Here is a 22,049-nt window from a genome sequence, read left to right as displayed (position 1 = left end):
GCACTGCAGAGCACTGCTCCCCACATAAAGAGGTAGAAAACTTACAAACGTGTATGTGTGTTAACTGAGACAAGTATATTACGAGGATTGTTTAACATTCTCAATATGTCTGGCCCGATTGCTCTGATGCTTACGACACTAACATTATACACTTCTGCGCAATTGAGAATCGCATGGGGATTTAGAGTTTTTTTTAGTGCACACTCATGCCCCGTTAGGCTGTATCGAGTGCTGGGATGTGTTAATTGATCGGTGCATTAGCGTTAATCCTTAAGCTGTGTCGTGCCCAGGACATTGAGGGAGCCTATGTTGAAAACGGTGTTGCCCAGGCAGACATTTTGGAATCGGTATCTAGTCTGTTTATCAGGGCTGTATATATTAACTTTTACAAAACTTAATGAGAAATTTATCAAATGTTTTATCAAATGTCACGGAACGAAATTACATCTCTGTCACATTTAGCATCTACGCCATCATCATCATCATCGGTCGCTTGCTGTAGCACAGCGGCCCCCACGAGACTCTGCCAGGCGAGATGTTAACTCCCTCGCCTGGTATGCAGGAGTCCGTGGGTTCGATCCCGACCCTGACGTCTGCTGTATATTTCGAATTTGCATGTTCTCCAGTTTTTCCTGTTTTTCCCCTACACGTTGAGAATCGACGTGCGTTAAAAGAGTATTTGGCTGCTATAAATTACCACGTGATCATAAGCTACTTCGTTGAGCTATGATTTGTGGCCAGGTCACTTCTGAAAAATAGCTATATAGCTCAGTGGGCCTTACCTAACAAAATTAAAAAAAACATGTTTATCCATAAGATGATTTTGGGTTAGATCGTGCAAATATAAATATGCCATCTAACCCAAAAACCTCGAACATGGATAATATTAGTGGCGAAAGCCTACGTGTTAAACGAAAAAAATATTTTAGTTTCGTGAGTATAGTTAGATCCTATCCCACCACGTCGAGTACAGTCCACGAGCGTGGCATTTGACGTCAGCCTCAACGATGCCACGCGTCCACGACAACCGTGCCCGGGCATCCCGTACGTGCGTCAGGACGTCGCTCGCCACTGTTTGTAAACGATGAATGCGAATGCTGTAGAGTTGTCAGATAACCTAATGGGAGCATTATCAGGTTGTTTTTTGTTATTAAATTATACTAATGTTCATTCCATAATGAAAATCGTACAATGGCGTGGGGATTTTTATTGTCTTGTTTACACTAGAAATTGTGAGCTATTTTGCAGAATTTTACATGAAACTGTTAGTCTCAATGGAATTTGGAAAAGTTGAGGTGAAATGTAATAATGTGTTTGAAGAGTGTAATGTCTGTGCTGCTGTAGGGGTCAGTGTTGGAAACCGCTGGAATGTGAATACCTGTGTACGGATGTTGAGGATGGCAGTAACTTCATTGCAGGATACAGTGAGAAATTGGTCATTCAGAACAGAGGTTAGCAGGGAAGTGTTTTAGGTGTGGTCAGAGGTCAGTAGCCAAGGGGAAAACCTCAAGCCAGACGATGGTGAAGAGAGGGCAAAAGTGACCGATAGAGGTCAGCTGTAGACTTTACAACTAGAGGATCCAGCATGAGCGCAGTGATGGCAAGGGGTGGTAGCGTTAATGGCAAAGGCCACGGATCTCTTGGCTTTCAGGTAATCGCTGGTGATGAACCTCACAGTGGCGAGATGTTAACTACCTCGCCTGGTATTCATGAGGCCACGGTTTCGATCTCGACCCTGACGCTTGCTGTATATTTGGAGTTTTCACGTCTCTCTCTCCCCGTGGTTGCGTGGATTTTTCTCCGGGTCCTCCGGTTTTTCCCTCCAAATTAAGAAACATGTTTTGATTTAAAGCTTTCGTGACTGCAGTGATTAATATTCTTGGTTCTTTCGGTAAAGTCACGTTGTTTCCCTTCAACGTGACTTTACCGAAAGAACCAAGAATAAGAAACGTGTTTAGAGTATTTGGCTGCTATAAATTTCCACATTATAAACCACTTTGTTGAGCTATAATTTATGGCCAGGTCACTGGGCCTTACCTGGTAAAATAAATTTTAAAAGTTGAGTTAATTTAGTTTAGGCCAGCGCAACATATGACAGGCTGTTGTGATCAGTGCCATGAATTTCTGCTTTTGCCTCTTCAATATAATGCAATTACGTATATTATTTTACGTTTAAGGTGGTTGAGATTCTAATATCCTCCGAGGCTGTGAATCCCAACCAGGTATTACACATGGATCTCAGGGGAATGTAGACTCACCTGATCACCAACACTTCCCCACACATACACGATTTATACTTTGCAATTTCACGCAAGCAAGAGCGTCAAGAGTAAAAACAATGAGACAACAATTTGATTGAATGACAGGGAGATTAAATGACCCCTGACAAAAGTTTGAAATGTGAAAAAGGGAAGGGAACGCGTGCATTATTAACGACGCGGGCTTAACGCTGTCAATTTCAGGGATGGGGGATCGAGCTGATCACTTGAAACACAACACAAACCATTATGGTGAAAAATCCCCCCCCCCCCCCAGGAGAGGAGGATTATGCGAGCGCAATTTTACACTGTGGAAACTTCGCAGTTGTGTTTCCTGCCACGGCCGGATAGCCTGTGGGATCACGTACGAAGGCGCTTGCACCGTGCGCGCGCGTTCAGTCGTCAGATTCGGTGATGATAATTTGACACTGCGTGGTGGCACGCACGTGCAATCCAAGGACTGAATAGGCTGGGGTTGGTGGATTTTATGGGGATCGTCGCATGTGCCATCAGAGACACTCCTCCCAGTGCATCTACGGGTGGCCAAGCAGTGCATTGATTTAAAGCGAAATCGTTAGGTCTTTAAATGTTCTCCACTTGCATGTGGGTTTTCTCCAGTTTTTTACATTTTCTTTCCCACTATCTTCTCCACTTTCCTGCCGTACTGCCAAATACTTAACAAAGGAAATGGCCAAACACTGCAAGTAGAACTCTCTCGCAACAGTGTATTGGAGACTCAATGAGGTTTTCACGGGTGAAAAAATATGCATTGACAGAATCGGTGGCGGTAGTCGTACGAGGCTGCGATTTAATTGTAGGGTTTTAAATTAACGGGAATACAAATCAATACTCAATTGTCGCAATGAAGTCATTAACAATAATTAGAATTGTAATTAAAATGTTAATTTGTACGTGCAACCGTGTGGAATCTGTGTTATTTTTCACCGATTTTGTAGGGCCCTAGGTGGAGATACTAGACACTCTAAATTCACGTGCAGCACCGGCAACCACCAACCTCAAACAAAATGTCACGAGTTAAAATCCCAATCGAGAATCGACTCAGCTTAACGCCCGAGTCACGAAAGTGAGAGAGCCACCTTCGTTCAGATGTCAAGAGTGGCTGTCCTGTGGATAGACTGGACCCTGTCATGTGAATGTGCAATTTACCCCGCACTGCCCGAAAAAGGGCTGCCCCTGGACGGGAGCAGCGGCGAGTCAACGTGTCACGCTGGTTAGGGAAGGCTGCACGCACATCGGCCCGAGAATAACATGAAACGCTTCACATCTTGCCCAAAGCATCTAACCCCCCCCCTCCCCTATGCTGTGCCTCATGCTGCAGAGGACAGCCCCAACTCACTCACCCCCAACTCACCCACCCACAACTCACTCACCCACAACTCACCCACCCACCCACCCCCAACTCACTCACCCACCCACAACTCACTCACCCACAACTCACCCACCCACCCACCCACAACTCACCCACCCCCCACCCACAACTCACCCACCCCCCACCCCCAACTCACCCACCCACAACTCACTCACCCACAACTGACCCACCCACCCACCCGCAACTCACCCACCCGCAACTCACCCACCCCCCACCCACAAATCACCCGCAACTCACCCACCCACCCGCAACTCACCCACCCACCCACAACTCACCCACCCGCAACTCACCCACCCCCCACCCACAAATCACCCGCAACTCACCCACCCACCCGCAACTCACCCACCCACCCACAACTCACCCACCCCCAACTCACCCACCCACCCCCTACACACCCACCTCCAACTCCCCCACCCATCCACAACCCCCCCACCCACCCACAACTCCCCCACCCACTCACAACTCCCCCACCCACCCACAACTCCCGCACCCACCCACAACTCCCCCACCCACCCACCCACAACTCCCCCACCCACCCACCCACAACTCCCCCACCCACTCGCTGCTCAGCCATTGGAGGGGCTGCCCCGAGACTGACGGGCAACGGCGGCCAATCGCCCGCCTGGGGAGGGCAGCGAGCGGGCTCCGTCTAAAAAGACGGCGGGGATCTCTCAGCACAAACAAACCGGGGAGGGAGGGGGGGGGAGTCAATAGAGAGGTAACGACGGCAAGGAGACGGCAGAGATAAAGGAAGCAGGGGGACAGGGGAGAAGGAGAGAGAGAGACAAAAGCGCAGTTTTGAGTCGCACAGCCGAGGCCATTCGACTCGCAGAAAAATGTTTTCTCGATAGCGCGAGCGCGATCTCTCAGTGACAAGTCGCCTGCCTCCAGGCTACGGGGGGGGGGGGGGGTTTCAACAACGCCGCCGAATATATAAAAATGCATATCTGATAAGAAACCAGGGAGAACTGCTGCCAACGATAACAAGAGAGAGAGAGAAAATTGTCACCGGGACTTCTTTTTTTTTTTAAACCAACGTTTATGCGCGACAGCGGGTTGTTGTTTGTTGTTGTTGTTTATGTCGTTATTATTATTGTGGTTGTTGTTGTTGCGAAGTGTCGCAACAAGCCCGCGCGCTCTCCATCGCTGCGCGATGCGCGAATGGGAATGCAGACGTCCCTGCTGCTGCTGCTGCTGCTCCTCCTCATCCCGACAAGACTGTCCCCGTGCGGATGACACACGGAGGCTCACACGATAGGAGAGAGGTTCGCGATAATAATTAGTTGGTTTCAGCGCCTGCGCACGTATTGCTTCGTGTTTCTGTGGGGGGGGGGGCGAGGTTTCCCTTCACATTCTTCAACTTCACTTCTTGCACCCGCGCTTCTTGAAGAGGAAAACAAAAAGCATGCACGACGAACGGGTAAGCCAACAAAAAATCTCACTCCGTCTCTCTCTCTCTCGAACATGCATGTTTCACCCTCGGTAACAACAATCAGTCGTTTCGTCTCTGACAACTTGCAAATCGTTTGCGCCTTAACAGCAAAATCTCTCGCGTTGTGCAGCACGCACAGCGGTGGGTTTTTTTTTTATTCCGCTTGTCTGAAGACTCTGACGTTTATTTTCTTTTAAATCTCAACCCCTCACGAGTCTCTTGCCTGATGGCAGGTCGCTCCCGCTCTTCTGCTGCGCGCGTTGCAAGGAGCAGCTTTTCCCCATGTCACCATCCTGCGTTCACGTGTAAAGAAGCACAAAAGACCCTCCCGTATCTCATCTCTCTGTTGGTTAAAGACCGATAGCTTCTCTCTCCTGCTGGCAAGTTGCCTGCTCGTGTAAACGGCCTCTCAAAACAGCATTTGAGTACAGCCGTCAAATGCGACTTTCTTTGCCTGAGCCTCAATACGCGCATGCCAATAAAAAAAAAATCATTTTCCTTTACAAATTTTCTGTCGCTCGCAAATTAACTTCAATATTTTTCTTCTTTGGTTCTTTCGGTAAAGTCACGTAGAATGAGAATAAAATAATGAATTGATAAGATAAAAATAAAATAACACAATAATATGCTCACGACGTTTCGGCCACAACACAAGCGGGCCTTCATCGGGTGAAGGGACGAGACTGTCTGGTAGGACAGCGCTGACTTTACCGAAAGAACCAAAGAAGATGAATCCTTGCAGTCACGAAAGCTTTAAATCGAAATTTAACTTCAATATTGTGAACATCCGTGTAGACTGGAGGAGACATTGCACAGCGAAGCGCTTTGGCGTCGTTTCCATGGCCGAATGAAAGGGGGGGGGGGGGTGGTGGTAAATTATTGACTTGAAACTTTCGTGACTTGCAGGAATTCATATTCGCCTTCTTGTGTTGCGATCGAAACGTCGTGATATTGTTAATCGCTTTATTTTTTTTTATCTATGTGACTTTACCGAAAGAACCATAGAATACGTCAAGTGGGGGCGGGGGGGGGGTGTTCGATTCATTCGGTGATCTCGTTTGGCCGGGGGGGGGCACCTCGCTCGCCTCACGCCGGCCACAGACGCGGAGCGGTGCCCCCCGGCAGCCCAGCGGGACCACCAGAGGGTTGTAGGGGCGGGGGTTGTCACGTATCGGTGTTGTTGTTGTTGTTACGTATCGGTGTTGTTGTTGTCACGTATCGGTGTTGTTGTTACGTATCGGTGTTGTTGTTGTTACGTATCGGTTTTGTTGTTACGTATCGGTTTTGTTGTTGTTACGTATCGGTGTTGTTGTTACGTATCGGTGTTGTTGTTACGTATCGGTGTTGTTGTTGTTACGTATCGGTTTTGTTGTTACGTATCGGTTTTGTTGTTGTTACGTATCGGTGTTGTTGTTACGTATCGGTGTTGTTGTTACGTATCGGTGTTGTTGTTGTTACGTATCGGTTTTGTTGTTACGTATCGGTTTTGTTGTTGTTACGTATCGGTGTTGTTGTTGTTGTCACGTATCGGTGTTGTTGTTGTTGTTACGTATCGGTGTTGTTGTTGTCACGTATCGGTGTTGTTGTTGTTGTTACGTATCAGTGTTGTTGTTACGTATCGGTTTTGTTGTTGTTACGTATCGGTTTTGTTGTTGTCACGTATCGGTGTTGTTGTTGTCACGTATCGGTGTTGTTGTTGTCACGTATCGGTGTTGTTGTTACGTACTGCCATATAATGTTCAATTAGGCAGGCGTGGCTAATTATACGTGAAGGCGAGTGTTTTTATCGTTGTTGTTGTCGCTGCGAGTGCCGGCGTCGCGTGTACGCATGTACGTACGTTGACCATCTTGCGCACCGTACGTAGTCAGCCGAGCACGATGGGAGGGGAGGGTCGTGAGGCTGCCGATATGCAAGGCAGCAAGAACGACGGGCCAGGTGCCGTGGTTTGCACTCCTGTGATCCGACGCGATGTGGGAAACGGATGGTGTATCGCGTCGAGATTTGTAAATATCCCAAACCTCCTGGGCTGCAAGGTGACTAGGATGGAGCACGAGATAGAGCATGAGGATGCTTGAGGGTTGGGACCCTTGTATGCGGGGTTGTATGTATGTTGAACTTCTTTTGCACCGTACCTAGCCAACCGTGCTAATCGGGGGTTGTCTCTTCGTACCACGTTTTGCTGCTGCGTGTGAAATAATAATTTAAAAACGGTATTGGCAAAAAATAGGTCATTTAAAAAAAAGAGTGTTGAAGGCTTGTCTGAACAATAAATTACATTTTTAGAATTCAGATTCAAGTAGTGTCTCATAAAATAGCATGTCATGTTTCTGTACAAGAATGGGAGGTACAGCAGATTGGGGGGAGAGAGAGATCAGGGAGAGATTGGTGGGTAGATGAGTGGTCGTGGTTAGATGAATATGCCACGTGCATTGCAGTCAGTATCGTAAAATATAAAAAAGGATAGAACTATATGCACATTTTGGAAATGTTAATGGTTAAGAGAAGAGCTACCATCATGCAATACAAAGATAATTAGGCTCAGGGTATAGCGAAGGTCATCATCAGCACGGAAGAACATTCTTAAGCCTGGATTTTAAGTAGGACAGGGGGTCGGCGGTACAAACGTTAATGGGGAAGTAGTTCCGGATAGCAAAGGCAGCAGAAGAGAAGGAGTGAGACCTCTAACTGATCAGCAGTTCATTGTGGGTATTGAGAACAAACCCTGATTGTTGGTGTAGAAAAGATAGGGGAGGTGGTGTGGGGGGGGGGGAGTCATGGGAGAAGGGAAAGAAAGGGAGGGCAAGCCCAAGTAAAAAAACCAGTGATGACGAAAGTATAATTGATCCATAATTCGACTGGGAGCCAGCGGAAGGATCTCACAATTATAGCTCCAACCGAGAAACCTGGCAGCAGCACTGTGGGTCACGTGGAATTCGGAGGCGAGGGATTTAACAACGTCACAGAGGAGCAGTCGGGGCAAGAAGCGATGAAGACTTGAAGGGTCTCAGTAGAGCAGGAGGTAAGGTGAGTAGTGGATGTGAGAGACAGAGCAGGTGGAGGTAGGAGGTCTTTCAGAGCCACAATTCATTGTCTGATTGGAGTTGGCTCACACTGTGCCGCTACTCCTGCTGCTAAAATAATCCCTTATCCCTTGTGAAGAATTGTGAATACCATAACATAGATTGCGCGCGCAGCACGACTCTTGTCTAATCATATTCCGCTTCGTGCAATTGTTAAACTGCGAGGTCTCTCCATCGCTATGGGTGTTTGGAGAAGCATTTAGCCGACCAACCACAAAACAATGCTAGGAATCATGACGATGACAATGATGATGATGACGATTCATTACATTTGCGCGTTGAGATTGATAAGGGGGGGGGGGGGGGGAATAAATAACAATCTCGCAAATACCAGCTGCACTTAATAAATATATAGCGGTAAACACGCAAGAGATAGCAATTCTAATAATGCGCCGTCTTAACAAGGGCTGCCACACGTCGGATTTTAAAATGCAACCGGGTGCTCAGAGCGCTGCCCGTGGGCTGTGACAGACAGGCGCTGAATGGAGTTGGAGCCAAATTAAATTCCCTCTTGTCCACGGATGGGGCAGGGTCTTTCATTTACCCTCTCCGATTTGGGAGAAGGTGCCGCTATGGAAGGGAAGTACCCCCCCCCCCCCCATTTGTTTTTTTCCTGGAGCTGATAGCAGCAGACACATTTTTACCATTTGCTCATTAAAACGGACAGTTGCCCTCCGCCTTTGCGATGCACTCATTGGCCAGGCGGGGAGGGCAAGCTGTCTGTCATCTTGGCTCTGGATGGATGGAGGCTGCCGTGTTCACGCGGTCACATAGCCACACCTGAAGCTGGCGCCGAACAACAACAAAAAAGCCCGGAGCGAACGACTTTTACTTAATCAGCGCTGTTGGCTGCTTCGTGTTAAATTCGCCCACCTACACACAGCCCTGAGCCTGCAAACCACAGTCAATGTTGCTCCCACCCGTCCAATCTCGTACCTGATTACGCTCCCTCCTTACCCCCGATTTATATGTAAATAACACCGCTATCAGCACGAGGTAGATTTTCAAGAGCATGCTGCTCGTGTCTCCATTCAATTCCTAAAGAAGCTCCCCGGACGTGTAAGGAAGCATCGGATATGTTGACGAAAAGCAGGCGGAACAGCCCGCAAACACGTCGGAGAGCTACACTGCCGTCTCTTTCAAATTTCAATTCGATCGCACACGATAGAAAGTCGGTTCTTCTTCTCTGCTGCTCCTTAGTCTGTAAGTGTCGGTACGCATTGCAGGTAGAGGGGAGTGACGGCCTGACGGTTAGCTCGCTCCATTGTATTCCAGCTATCCAGGTTCGACACCTGGTCTAGATGCTGCACAATCCAAGTGGAAAGTGGTTTCTGAACTCATCACGAGCCTCCACTATACGGCGACTCAGCCTCATGCGAGTGCACGGTACCGTGTGCGAAAATCAACACTTGGGAGACAAAGGGTGGCTGGGTGTAATTTCTTACCACCACCCACACACGTGCTGGTCCGCTTTAACAGGTGGTCCCCTAACACGCGTGCCATTGCAGTATGTAAGACTTTGATCAATGACTGTTTTGTTTACGAGAGTATAGAGGGCTGTTACAATATATACGGCCAAACAAAAAGGTATTTGAGCATTATCTTTATACTTGTGACTCACTTGCCCTGCTTGACCTATCACGTGCACTGACATTACCTCCGAATGATTTTTGTTAAGCTCAGCTAAGTGGCCCACTGTTTCCCTTTGAGATACAGATGTCCTCCTATGCTTGTGTTAGCATTCAACTCACCAATGACCACACCGCGTGGAATACTGGAATTCTCCCCATCTTGTCAGATCTAAGAACGCTAAGCAGGTTTGAGCCGAGTGAGTGCTTGGATGGATGAACGCCGCGCATACCAGGCATCATAGGCTGGGGTCTAAGCAGTGAGACAGCTTCTATGCTCTCACGTCCGCATGCTCCCGTCTTGGCCAACGCTCCCTGAGCGGCGTGGTTAAGTATGGTCGAACAAAAGCCCCCGTGACCCGCACGGTGTGGGGAGGCCCCTCACTCGGCGGTGGCTTGACAAGAGGACGATGCGACGTGGGGCCCCAATCATCGCCAACTCGTCCTCTGGCGCCGCTTCGCCTGCCGTGCGCGCGCAGAGCCTAGAAGAAGCGCCTTTGTATCGGCGTCACGGCAGTACCACAGAGAAGCCGAGCAGTATGGCACACCGTGGGAGCTCACCCTCATTTCAATTCCGTTTCTGGGGGGGGGGTCCGTTGAGGCTGACCTTTTTGCCTGCACGCATCTCTGAGTCCAGTTATGAGTACTCCTCCCCCCACCCACCTCCCCCAGCAGCACAGCTTCTCAATCAGCCAAAGTAGAGGTGCAAGTTGTCGTCCCCCTCCTCTGCCCCACCACAATCTCTTCCCGCCCCGCATGTCCCATTGTGATTCAATTCCAAGACGAGCACTGCCCTATTCTTCATTTCCTCACTTGGCATGACATCAAATATCGCTGCTCAGGCCAACTCCTGACCCTTGTTGAGAGTTTTTACTTTGTTCTATTTGGTGCAGGCTGCGCGGAGGCGATCTCGGCCAAATATTCTCCGCAATGAGATTTTTTTTTATTCTATAGTTTTGCGTCGAAAAAGGACCCATATCGAACAAAAAGAGTCATTATAAATAGATGACACTTCGCCAGCTGTTCCGAGTTTGCTTGCTCAAAAAAAATCTACTGAAAAGTATGCACTCCCAGAATGCTGTGTGACTGATGAGGTGTAAAAAAAATACTTGAAAATGTTCCATGGTGGGACAGATATGTTCCAAATAACACAGGTGTTTGCCTTATTGGGATTTGGCGACTGGGCTGGTAAATATTTAGTGCAATCTTCACTGAACCAGCAGACATTAAAAATACGGGTTGATTCCCACCACTTGTCCAACAATATCTGCAGAGCATTTAGCGAGTCTCAGCATGTTCTCAATTTGTTAATTAATGGATAGAGACTTGAATTTAACGGTATGTAAGCAATGCTTTCAAAGGCTATGCATTCAATTGAAAGCGTAACCTGGCAGGTTACAAAATGGCATAAATGAAATAACACATTTGCTTGATAATGCTTAGGCAGGGATTATTGCCAATATTTAAATGACGCTCCACTTTGATTAAAAGGCATCACAGCCACAGGGCTCTCTAATCTGCTGGGCATTTATGGCACAAAAATCCCTCCAATTAAATATATCCATGAAGGCTGTCCTTTATGTTTATTTCATTTTCTGAGTTAAATATGAATGAGATAAAAAAAAATTATAACCATAACGATGCCATTCATTCAAACATTTGGTTGAATGCAGCATTTGATCATTACTATTCTCGTATTTAAACGACACATGGAAATAAGATAACCTTGAAATTAGATTTTTGTTCCATAACCGTTAACTTATTAAAATTAATAACTTTTATATTATGTCATTTTATACATGGAGGAGGTGATGATGAGAATTCCTCTAAGGTAATGTTATAAACATATAGAGGGGCTGAATAAATATTTAATCATGGATATTATGCGGCCTATGAATGGCACATGGAGTAACAGTACTGAAATTGCCACAAGTTGATAACACTTGCAATGAGATGCACAGTCTCGTTAAACGTGGCAAAAGCAGACATTAATTCAATTTTTCAGAGCAACTTTGGCATGCAGAATGTCTGTAAGTAATATGGCACTTGTCAGCGGTTGAGTGTAATTAACTTTTGAAAAGGGTCGCCTCTGCAAAGGCATTTATGTCTGCGAGGCAATCAGTGTAAAATTAAGCTTTTTGGCATCCCCATCCCTTCTGCTTTCAGCCCAGCCAAACCACTTTTTGTTTCCAACAAACTCGCACGCGATATGAGACACTAATTCGATCATTTACTATCTCAGATCACGACATTTCAATGCAAAAAACCTCAGTTTCACGGTACATAGCGGAGCTGTGTACACGCTATATATATACCTGGCTTTCAACTTCACGGAAATTACAATTCAAGAAGAAACTAAAAGTTTGCATTGACATCGGGATATAAACGCAGTCTATATAAATGTAAATGTGTCTCTTTTTCTAATTTGCACGATAGCAAAAAACTTTATTGGTGCACAGCATATGCCCTTGAAAACAATGTAACTTTTTTTTATCTTACAAACATTGTAAAATCTTCTCTTTAACTTTAAGTCAGAATTTCATTCTCTGCCCTGAACAAGAGCATGAAGGGCATGATTATTGGTGCCAATTTTTTTTAGCTTTTAATATGGATATGGGTTATGATGCAGTGTGCAGTTAGGATGACAGTGGTGACATATTTTGCATGTCACCTTGTGATTATTCTCCCCAGATACAAATAAACGCCACGGCAGTCTTTACATAATCATCTCAGGGTTGTTTTGTAAAACTGTTTCTAAAGTACTACATTATTGTTTATAACTATTGTGCCAACATTGCAAGCAACTAAACTTTCAATCTTGAAAACATCTATTACATAAGCGTTAATGCTCAACAAAGTGCTGTACTTTTCCTACAATGTCTGTAATCTACAAGTAAATCACATTCATAAACAAGATGCCCAATTCTGATTAATTTCCCCATGGACAAACCGAACCTGTAATAGCGACTTCCACTTCTGTCTCAGAACCACCAAATGTAATTGAGCCTGAGACTTTGGTCACCAAGTGACAACACAAAATAACAAAACAATGAATTTGGGTTTTCACTTAATTAGTCCGAGCCCAACTATTAAGGATAATAATATATTATTCTAGATTTGAAGTTTTCGTGACTGCAAGGATCCATATTATTTGGTTATTTTTAGGCATACGTCAGCGATTGGTTTTTTGCTGCGTTTTGTCTCCAACTGAAGATGGACGCTTGTGTTGCGCCCGAAACGTCGTGATTTAATTAAATTGTTTTAATTTTTAATTTACTTTATTTTTACCTACGTGACTTTACCGGAAAAAAAAAAGAATATTATATAAAATGAGTTTTTTCAGATGACCGAGACAAGTTGCACCACTCTGAATACAGCTTGAAGGGATGCTGTGTAGAGCGTAGTATAAGGGGAGGAGCACCATGATTTCCTCCCACGTATAAATACGCATGGTCAGTCTATTTTTCAAACATACTCTTTGAAACTCAGTTGAGGCTTTCCTGCAAATACAGAACTAATAATATTATTTGGCCAATTTTTTTTTTTTAACCAGAAGTCTTATTTTTTTTAAATGTCCTATTAAGGGCGACTTCAATGGCTGTGGCCCACTGCGGCAGACTGGACTTAACGGAACGCGACGTCCCATTTTGGCAGTGCCTGAGTAAGCATGTGGCGCATTAGAATGTCCCGGGCGCTTCCCAGAGTCTCTGCAACGTGAAACAATTCCACCAGTAAGTGGTGGGGGGAAATATATATCTGAAGCATCACTGGTTTTTTTTTTCACACGGAGCCTTCTATGTTGAAAATAACTGGAGCGGAGCCACTGCATTAAAGCAGTGCAGCTTTCTTTGCCCTCAAGGGGCTAAGAACTCGATTAAAATTATCTAATGAAGGTGCATTATTATTTATTTCCGTACATGTGTGCGCAGCTTAATAACCGACATAACGAGGTGCATTATTGCATGATTACGATCATGATCCAGTCGATGTTTAATGACGTATGGCTTCCCTGTGATCAGCCGTTGCTGTTAACCACAAATGTAATATTTGCAATTGCTACTTTATTGGACGATATCATTACATTATTTTTTAAAGAGTTATTACAATTAAGTTCAAATGGAATACGATATTTTGTATTACAATGTCCCCAAAACGTCTAAATGACTCCATGCTTAATGATAGCATTGGGTGCACTTATTTCCATTTGTAGTATTGAACCAGTCGTGCAAATTCTACATTGTTTTGACAAGGCCCATCAGCGCGTCCACTTTGTGAAATATATCCGCGTGATGTATAATATATTACGATCATAATCATCAGATATGACCAATCTACTGCTAAATGAAGGCCTTCTCAAGCCATCACCATCCTCCATGGCCCTGCAATCCACCAATCCACCCAGCTCTAGCAAATGTGCCTATCCTCATTCCTCCATCTCCACAGTAGATGTGCTCTTGGTTGATTTTCCTCCTTTGGCTGCCGCTCTTTAAGTTAGTTTCGCCCACAAGCCACCGCCCTTTTCCAGCGATACATCCCGCTTAAGCCCACTTACTCTTCTTAACAGTCATAATTGTGTCTTTCACCTGCATATGCCCTCCAACCTGTTTCCCCTTGCCATCCCTCAGCGCAATCCCAAGCATACATCTCTCCATGCACACTTTTGAGCAGCTGCTATGTCTCTTATCCACAAGCCATTGTAGGTAATATCCGCTGATTAAAATGCTTCCTCTGCAAAACATGTTGCTTCTCGTGATCAAATTGAGCTCTGCCAATGTCAGCTTCCCTACAAACTGCTACTCTATATTATTTAAACAGCAGGAGGCGGGGGGGGGGGGGAGTCGGCGACTTGGATCTGCACTTTGCCAGTGTTCTAATAGTGGGTCATGTGCTCACTCAAAAAAAATGTCTCATGATCAGGCAAGGGAATGAATGGGCACAAATCCTTTGAAAAAACACTCCGTAGAACCTCGTACGATTGCGCAAAAAACAACAGACTGTGGTGCAATTATTTGACAACATTCCCAGGGTGCAACAGCATGGGGCAGAACAAAGATTATAACCTGTGAGCGTGAAGTCAAGAGGTGAGTGCCCACTGACCGTTTGGCTAACCAGCTGTATAGTCTGGGAAAATATTTGAAGTAAATAAGGCCAGAAACGATGACAGTGTGTACATTGTATCGCTTGGGATTATATTTTACATATGATGGCATTGAAGCAACAATGCTGGAGTAAAAAATAATGGTTGAACATTTTTTAAAAGTTTTTTTTATTGCCTTTATTTTTCCAGGCAAGTTATAGAGCCTTCGTTTATGAACTTTCCATGAAATGTTTTTTTACGCATTCATTTAATGCGCATGTTAAAGTTCTGGATTATGCTGTTATCCATTATGAAAAGGGAAATTCAGATAAACAAATATGAATAAACAACTAGGTAAACTAATAATTCCAACTTTGGCTATGAAGCTCAAGGACTTAAGCTCAATGCTAACCCCCAACGCTAATCCTAGCAATCTTCCTCTGCTGTTTACTCCAGCCCCGAGATATTGGCGATGACAGAGTGGACCTGGGTGGGAGTCGAGCAAGAGAGAGCGAGATGATAACACATTGTCACCGGGAGAAGCATTAACATGCGAGCAGGCGCGTCTGCGTGAGTGTGCTGTTTGTTGGTGTGTGTGTTTTTCTGTGTGTGGAGGAGCAGTAGTATAGCAGGGAGCAGGAGTATAGCGGTTAGCACGCTGCGCTACAAATTCAGTGACCCGAGTTCGATTCCAGCTCACGGCCAAAACCAGTCAGTGATGATTATCTGAACTGGTCCTGGGCCTCCCCTGGGTAGACTTAGCCTCAAATGAGTACCTGGTGCGATGTATAAACATCGCCACTGGCCACCCACCCCCTCGTTTGCCATGCCAGCCTTCATATGTGCTCATTAACAGCATTTTCCCCAACCGTCTGTTCAGGCTATAAGGTGTCTCTTTCTCTTTGTTTGTATATGTGTGTTTGCATGTGTGTGGCGCAGTGATTTAGTAAACTGGTGCTATAATTCATGTGATCTGGGTTTGATTCCTGGCCATTTTACAATATCCGTTACATCGATGTGAGTTTTATTTACAAGCATCTCTCCAGTGCTGATGTTGACACAAATGGAACTACCCGTGTTGCTGGCCTCACCACCAACTTAAGTGCAGTACAAACCCTTAAATGCGTGCTTGCTAGCGGCAATCGCCTATACCACCAACTGTGTGTAAATTAATGGGGGTCATTGTTATGTGCATAAGTGTACTGGCGCGTATTTATCTGGGTATCATGTATGCATGAATGTGTGTTTATCTGTGGCTATGAGTGTGGTTTTACACACTTGCTTGTGCGCGAGCAAATGCACGCGTGTGTATGTATGTGTATCCGTATATGTAGCTGTGTGTGTGTGTGATCGCATGCGTGCATAAGTTCATACATTTGTGCACATGTGTACATGCGCATGCATGCATGTGCGTATACACATGCAGACAACGTGCGTGCTCGTGCATATTTTGGTGCATGAAGTGCATACGTGTAGGTACACATATGTGAGTTTGCGTGCGTGCGCGAGCAAATGTATGAATGTGCATGGATATTTACGTCTCTGTGTGCGCAGGGGTGCATGTGGTGAGGGGTAGTGTGGGGGTTAGCGCACCGCACTTCGAACCCGGCGGCTCGAGTTCGATTCCCGCTCACGACCAAAAACAGTGGCGGATATTTGAACCGGTCCTGGACATCCCCTAGGTCCGCTCGGCCTTAATATGAGCATCTGGTGGGGGGGGGTGTGTAAACATCAGCACTGGGGAGACAAAGACGGCCCGGGGGTGGTCCTGGCCACCGTAGTTGCGCACTTTCCCTAACAGTCTGTCCTTGTGTGCCGGGTGTGCCTGTATGCACGTGTAACGACGACTTGACACACTGCTCTTGAGACGGCACTTTATTGAAGACACGTTCACTTGACATCAGGCGGAGATCCCCACTGCAACAGCCCCGAGTCTCCCGCGCATCTCCCTTTTATATACCAACACGAGGCCACGCAACCCCCTTCTCGATCATTCTCGCTGACTCTGGATGCTCGCTCCACCGGCAGACTCCACCATCCTCTTCCGTCACCTGACCAAGCTCCCTTCTCGAACATTCCCGTAGCCACCAGTCCATTCGCACTCACAGCTGATACCCCTGTCATTACCTCCTGTGGCGACTAGTCCCCTCACACCGCATGCAGGCTCGATTGTCATTACACATGCATGCATGTATGCGGGTCATCTGTTCGATTTTCGCTCACGGCCAACACTGGTGACGATTATCTAAACCGGTCTTGGACCTCTCCTATGTCAACTTAGCCTCAAATGAGTACCTGGTCCAGTGTGTAAATATTGCGACAAGGGAGACAAAGGTGGCCAGGAGTAGTGCTGGCCACCCGGCCTCTCATATGCCGTGCCGGCCTCTATAGGTGCTACTCGCTAAAAGCACTTGCCCCAACAGTCTGTCATTGTGTGTCAGTGTGTCAGTGTGCCTGTATGTCTGCGTGTCTGCGCGTCTTTGTTGATGTGGAGCCGTCTGTTCTACGACCAAGCAGATACAAACACACCGTCGGGGGGCCAAGCAGTACCGGCTGCCCACTGCGGGGCCTAAACGCCAACACAGATGGTGTTACCCCCTCGCATGTTCCCCACTTGTTCCCCACTTCCCACCGTCATCCATAATTATCATCTAAAATCATAACGGGGAGCAACCTTTATGGGTCATACATATTCTTGGTTCTTTCGGTAAAGTCACGTAGAAGGGAAACAATATAATAAAAAATATCAAACATTATTTTATTGTTTCCCTTCTACCTGACTTTACCGAAAAAACCAAGAATATGAATCCCTGCATTCACGAAAGCTTCAAATAAAGAGTCAGACATATTTATAATATTGGATTGTGCCCACTATGGTTATCATTACAAATAAGGAGCAACACTAGCATGAGAAATAGGAGTTTCAATCCACAGTGAAGGGAGTTTACACTTGTGTTTTTATACTTCTGTATCATAATAAAGTTGTTTGTATCTTAACTGTGATTCATACACATGTTATGGTTAGTTTAGAAACACTTAGTTCTGTGCTCTCCAATTGCCTGGGTGAAAAGTAGTGGGATAGGTTTTGCCCAATCCTAACCAGCTGGCTCAGCAAACTTAATAAAGGACACTTAGGAAATGCTCTTTGCCTGCGGTTACCAGTTACCTTCTCATTGAACCTCACCTCCGATGAGTGTGGTTGGTTACGTACTGTGCGAAAGAAGTTCAACACACACATATACACATACGAACGAACTGCTCGTTTAATACGTCTGATCGCTGTAACCCTTTTTAATAACTGCCCTAAACATGAAAGTTCTGCTGTGGCCTTGACGATGTGGTTAAATTATTCATCCAGCAGTGGAGAGAACATGGCTGCAGATGATGATGACGATGATGATGATGCCCTTCGCATGCCACTGCGAGTGACGTATTGGTAAATGATGAACAACACGTTTCGATAATGGCACCCAATGTGGGAGTGCTGTCAAGCTGGCACAGAGGGCAACCAAAAGTCAAACATGCCCAATGTCATGAATGTTTTATCACAGCAAACACTAACCCCAAGCCTTAATGCACAATGCGTTTATAAAAGAACGAGAAATCCAGATATATATTTTCCCGAACGTGTTGCAACAGTGATCGACACGATGTTGTTAATCGTGACATTACTCGCACCTTTTAAATAAGAGATTGTGCCATTGCAATAAAGCAAACCGTATTTATTTAAGATCAAGCGGCATTAACACATCCATAACTCCTACATTTATATTATCTACCACTTGTCTGCCCTCCTTTCAAGAAATAATAATACCCTTAGGCATCAAAAATGTACAAGCAAATAAATAAATACGTAGGCAAACAGCTTAATGAGAGAAAAGTTTTTGATTCACTTTATCCCTAGGCGCAACTGAAAACAACATGCAGTATATTCCTGCATTCATTTTGGCGGTTGTACTTACAATTGACGTCAGCCGTACATTTTTACCAGTCTTGATATCTTGATTCGTGTAAAAAAAGATGTACAGCCGGTGCTTGGGAAGAAGCTGGTGAATTTTTCTAGTCATCGTTTATCGCGATGTTTCTCTCTCTCGAAGTAGCCAGGCAGCTACGTGGAAAACTTTCATATGCGGGGGGGGGGGGGGTAGGGGGGCGAAATACAAGGGGGCAAAAGCCATCTCGAGGGCCTAATTCCAGACGTCCTCACCACGCTTTCGCGCGCGTGCAGTTATGCCCTTTCGCCAAACAAATTGTGACAGCGCAAAAACAGCAACACGCTGCCACTCCAGATCAGGACTTTACGATAACGGCGGCCAGAAAATACCGCACAGGTGGCGAACGATGCATCTGCACGGAAAATTATTAAGCTCCTTATTGTGCAAAGTCCATCCAAATACCTTACTCACTCCTGTGATTTAATCTCTGTACAGAGATTTAAATCATAGGCCATGCACGACAGGAAGAATTAAGCATGTTAAGCCATGCATGTATTCTGTGCACATGTACGTGCACTCATGTAGGTAAAAGGATAAAGTCCATACATTACCGTTAAGTATTCATAAAGTAGATGCAATAATCCCCGATTTAACATGACAGAATGCATGGGCAAATGCCACTAACGAGCACCTATTTAGACTGGCAGGTCAGAAGAGTGGGCGGTGGAGCCAACACCACGTATAACCGTATTGACTTCCAAGTGCTGATGAAAACATCTGCGTACACAATCTAACATGTATTTATTTTTGGTTAAACCAAGGAATGATCTGGATAGATGTGTCATCAGACCCTCCACCACCACACATAGGCAAACTAATAACATTGTCACGTTTACAAGGATACATAGTTATTGATTCCACTCATCGGCAAGTTGAATAACGATTCTCAGAACCAAACTTGTCTAACTATATTCAAACTTTCGCTTGAAATTATGCTTAAGCATGAATGCAATTAATACATCGACGATATATCTCGTCGATGTTTGAATTCAATTCAACCGGGGGGGGGGGGGGGGAGGCTCATTGCAGCTCCATACACTCAGTGTGTATGGCCAGGAAGTGAACATAGATAGCTGGAATGATCAAACTACGATGCAGTGACCTCGATGCCAACACTGCCAATGTATCGTTTGCACGTGTGTATATACGTACGTATCGCAGTTGACCCGTATACATCCGGAAACATGTACACATATGGTTACGAGTGAACCATTTGCATAGGCAGGCAAGAACTCATTGAGAAGAAATCTCACGTGCAGTAGACACATGGGAGATTGTACTTACTTATGGGCAGATGTTAACCGAAACAATGCTTTTATCAGGCTATTAAAAAAACCACAATAGAATCGAGCTACACCAGTCCCCTGATGGCATCGCCGTGCAAGTGATAATGTCACGGTCTTAAATGCCCCCCTTAACCGCACACTTCATGAATTACCTGTGACGGGAATCGAACCTGCAAACGCACGAAAAGCAGCTCGGTGAGCAACTGGCTAACCAGCCTCTCCCACCACCCCGACTCCGGGATTCAAAGACTTGCCGTGAGTGGCGGTTGCGATGAGATTTAAGAATGCATCTTCTTTGTCTCGATTGCACTGTTGCTCTTGCCTTATCTTGTTGAGTTTTTGCAAAAACTAGCTTTACTATCCGGCTTCGCCCAGGACTTGGATTCACCACGCCCGGCCGCCTTTGTCTCCCCAGTGGCGATGTTCACCCCACAGCAGTTACTCGTGTGAGGCTGAGTCGACCTAGGGGAGGCCCAAGACCGGTTGAAATAATCGTCACCGGTGGTGGCCGCGAGCGGGAATCGAACTCGGGTTCGTAGCGCAGCGCGCTAACCACTACACTACCAATGCGTTACGCTTCCACATGCACGGGTCACATGACAGGTTTGACGGCACAGCTCGCTTGCCGTGCAATAAAAATAAATATATGCATTATTGAGCCCCCCCCAAAAAAGTGTATTTTTATAATTTTTGCATGATGTACAGTCTGGAAAGTACCCACATGGCAAATTTCCAGTTTGTTGCATGTCGGGAAGTACGCTAAACATTTTGAACAGACACATATTCACAACTTTGCCTTTTATATAAATGGAGATGTAACGTAAGCATTAATTTGCATAGATCACAAATAATTGGTCTCATGAGCGCTTTGCAACGCACCTTTGACGAAAATAATAATCTACTGTCATCGAAGCATCGTAAAAGCCTGGTACATATATAAAAAAAAAATCTACCCATATGATTCAGAAAAAAAATACAATATTAAAATAAGAGACAAAACTTGAATACACCTCTTCTACATAAACAAGACTGTATCAGACAACAGCAGGGGAGATTTGTAAGCGCCTCTGGCGATGAAGCGAGCACACACAATTTGCAAACTCATCTGCATGTGAATCGTGCAAATAATCTGATTACGGTTGGCCTGTGGAGGCAAGCAACGGCCATTCGTTTTGCACGGGGCGGCATCTGCGGCTCGCGACGGGCAGAGCCTCTCCTCGGCGGGGCGCCGCCAATCCGCTCGTTTGCCTCTGCCGCTCCGACAGAACCCTCCCAAATGCGCGTCCGTCCGTCCCGCCGGTGGCGTGAGCGTCGCCCACGCCATTCGCCATGCGGTCCACGTCCTCCAAACCCCCCCCAATAACCCCGAGCGGAGGAGGAGGAGGAAGAAGAAGAAATATGATGCAACCGTGCTTCCTTTGGCCAGGCAGTGTGACACTAATTGAACCCAATCTCACGCCAATGTGAATTGAAGCATAGCTTCATGTCTCTGTGAAGGGTCTCATCTTTTATTAGGACTCTCTCTCTCTCTCGTGTTGTCCAGGGAACATCTCGGAATGTTTAAGAACGAGATTAGCGGCCGGCTTTGCTATGCAATTTGCAAGCTAAATTTGGGAAAGCTAGTCTTTTTTAACGTCTTATTTGGAGGTAATTTTCAAATCAAACATCTTGCTTTTGACATCAGGAGAAGGACAAACTGCTATTGTCTATGATGCTGAAAGGAGCATTATCAACCACTTCGTAGCGAGCAGCAAACGTTAGAAATTCCCCGCAGAGAATACTCATAGTTCAAGTTGGAAGACAGTGAAAACTGGTTCAGTGGCCAGCATGCTGACTGGTGAACTATTGAAGCTACTTCTGAGATCCTTTAAAGTGACCTGCTATCCACACTAGGGACATTGT

General features: G+C 45.8%; 2 protein-coding genes across 3 annotated transcripts in view; one reads left to right on the top strand and one right to left on the bottom strand.

Moving 5' to 3' along the window:
• The window catches only part of IMMP2L (inner mitochondrial membrane peptidase subunit 2), a 258,807-nt gene that overhangs the window by 106,866 nt on the left and 129,892 nt on the right, over window positions 1-22,049 (bottom strand). The gene's annotated exons all lie outside the window — the stretch shown is intronic.
• LOC116942325 (leucine-rich repeat neuronal protein 1-like) overlaps window positions 4,316-22,049 on the top strand; it is a 48,954-nt gene continuing 31,220 nt past the window's right edge. The window contains exon 1 of the mRNA XM_032954091.2: window positions 4,316-5,068. The gene's annotated coding sequence lies outside the window, so the exon portion shown is untranslated. The remainder of the gene's footprint in view (window positions 5,069-22,049) is intronic.

Source organism: Petromyzon marinus, chromosome 14 (genome assembly GCF_048934315.1).
Source record: "Petromyzon marinus isolate PM22_M1 ecotype Great Lakes invasive population chromosome 14, UKy_Petmar_22M1.pri1.0, whole genome shotgun sequence".
Taxonomy (NCBI): domain Eukaryota; kingdom Metazoa; phylum Chordata; class Hyperoartia; order Petromyzontiformes; family Petromyzontidae; genus Petromyzon; species Petromyzon marinus.
This window is presented reverse-complemented; position numbering and strand designations above follow the sequence as displayed.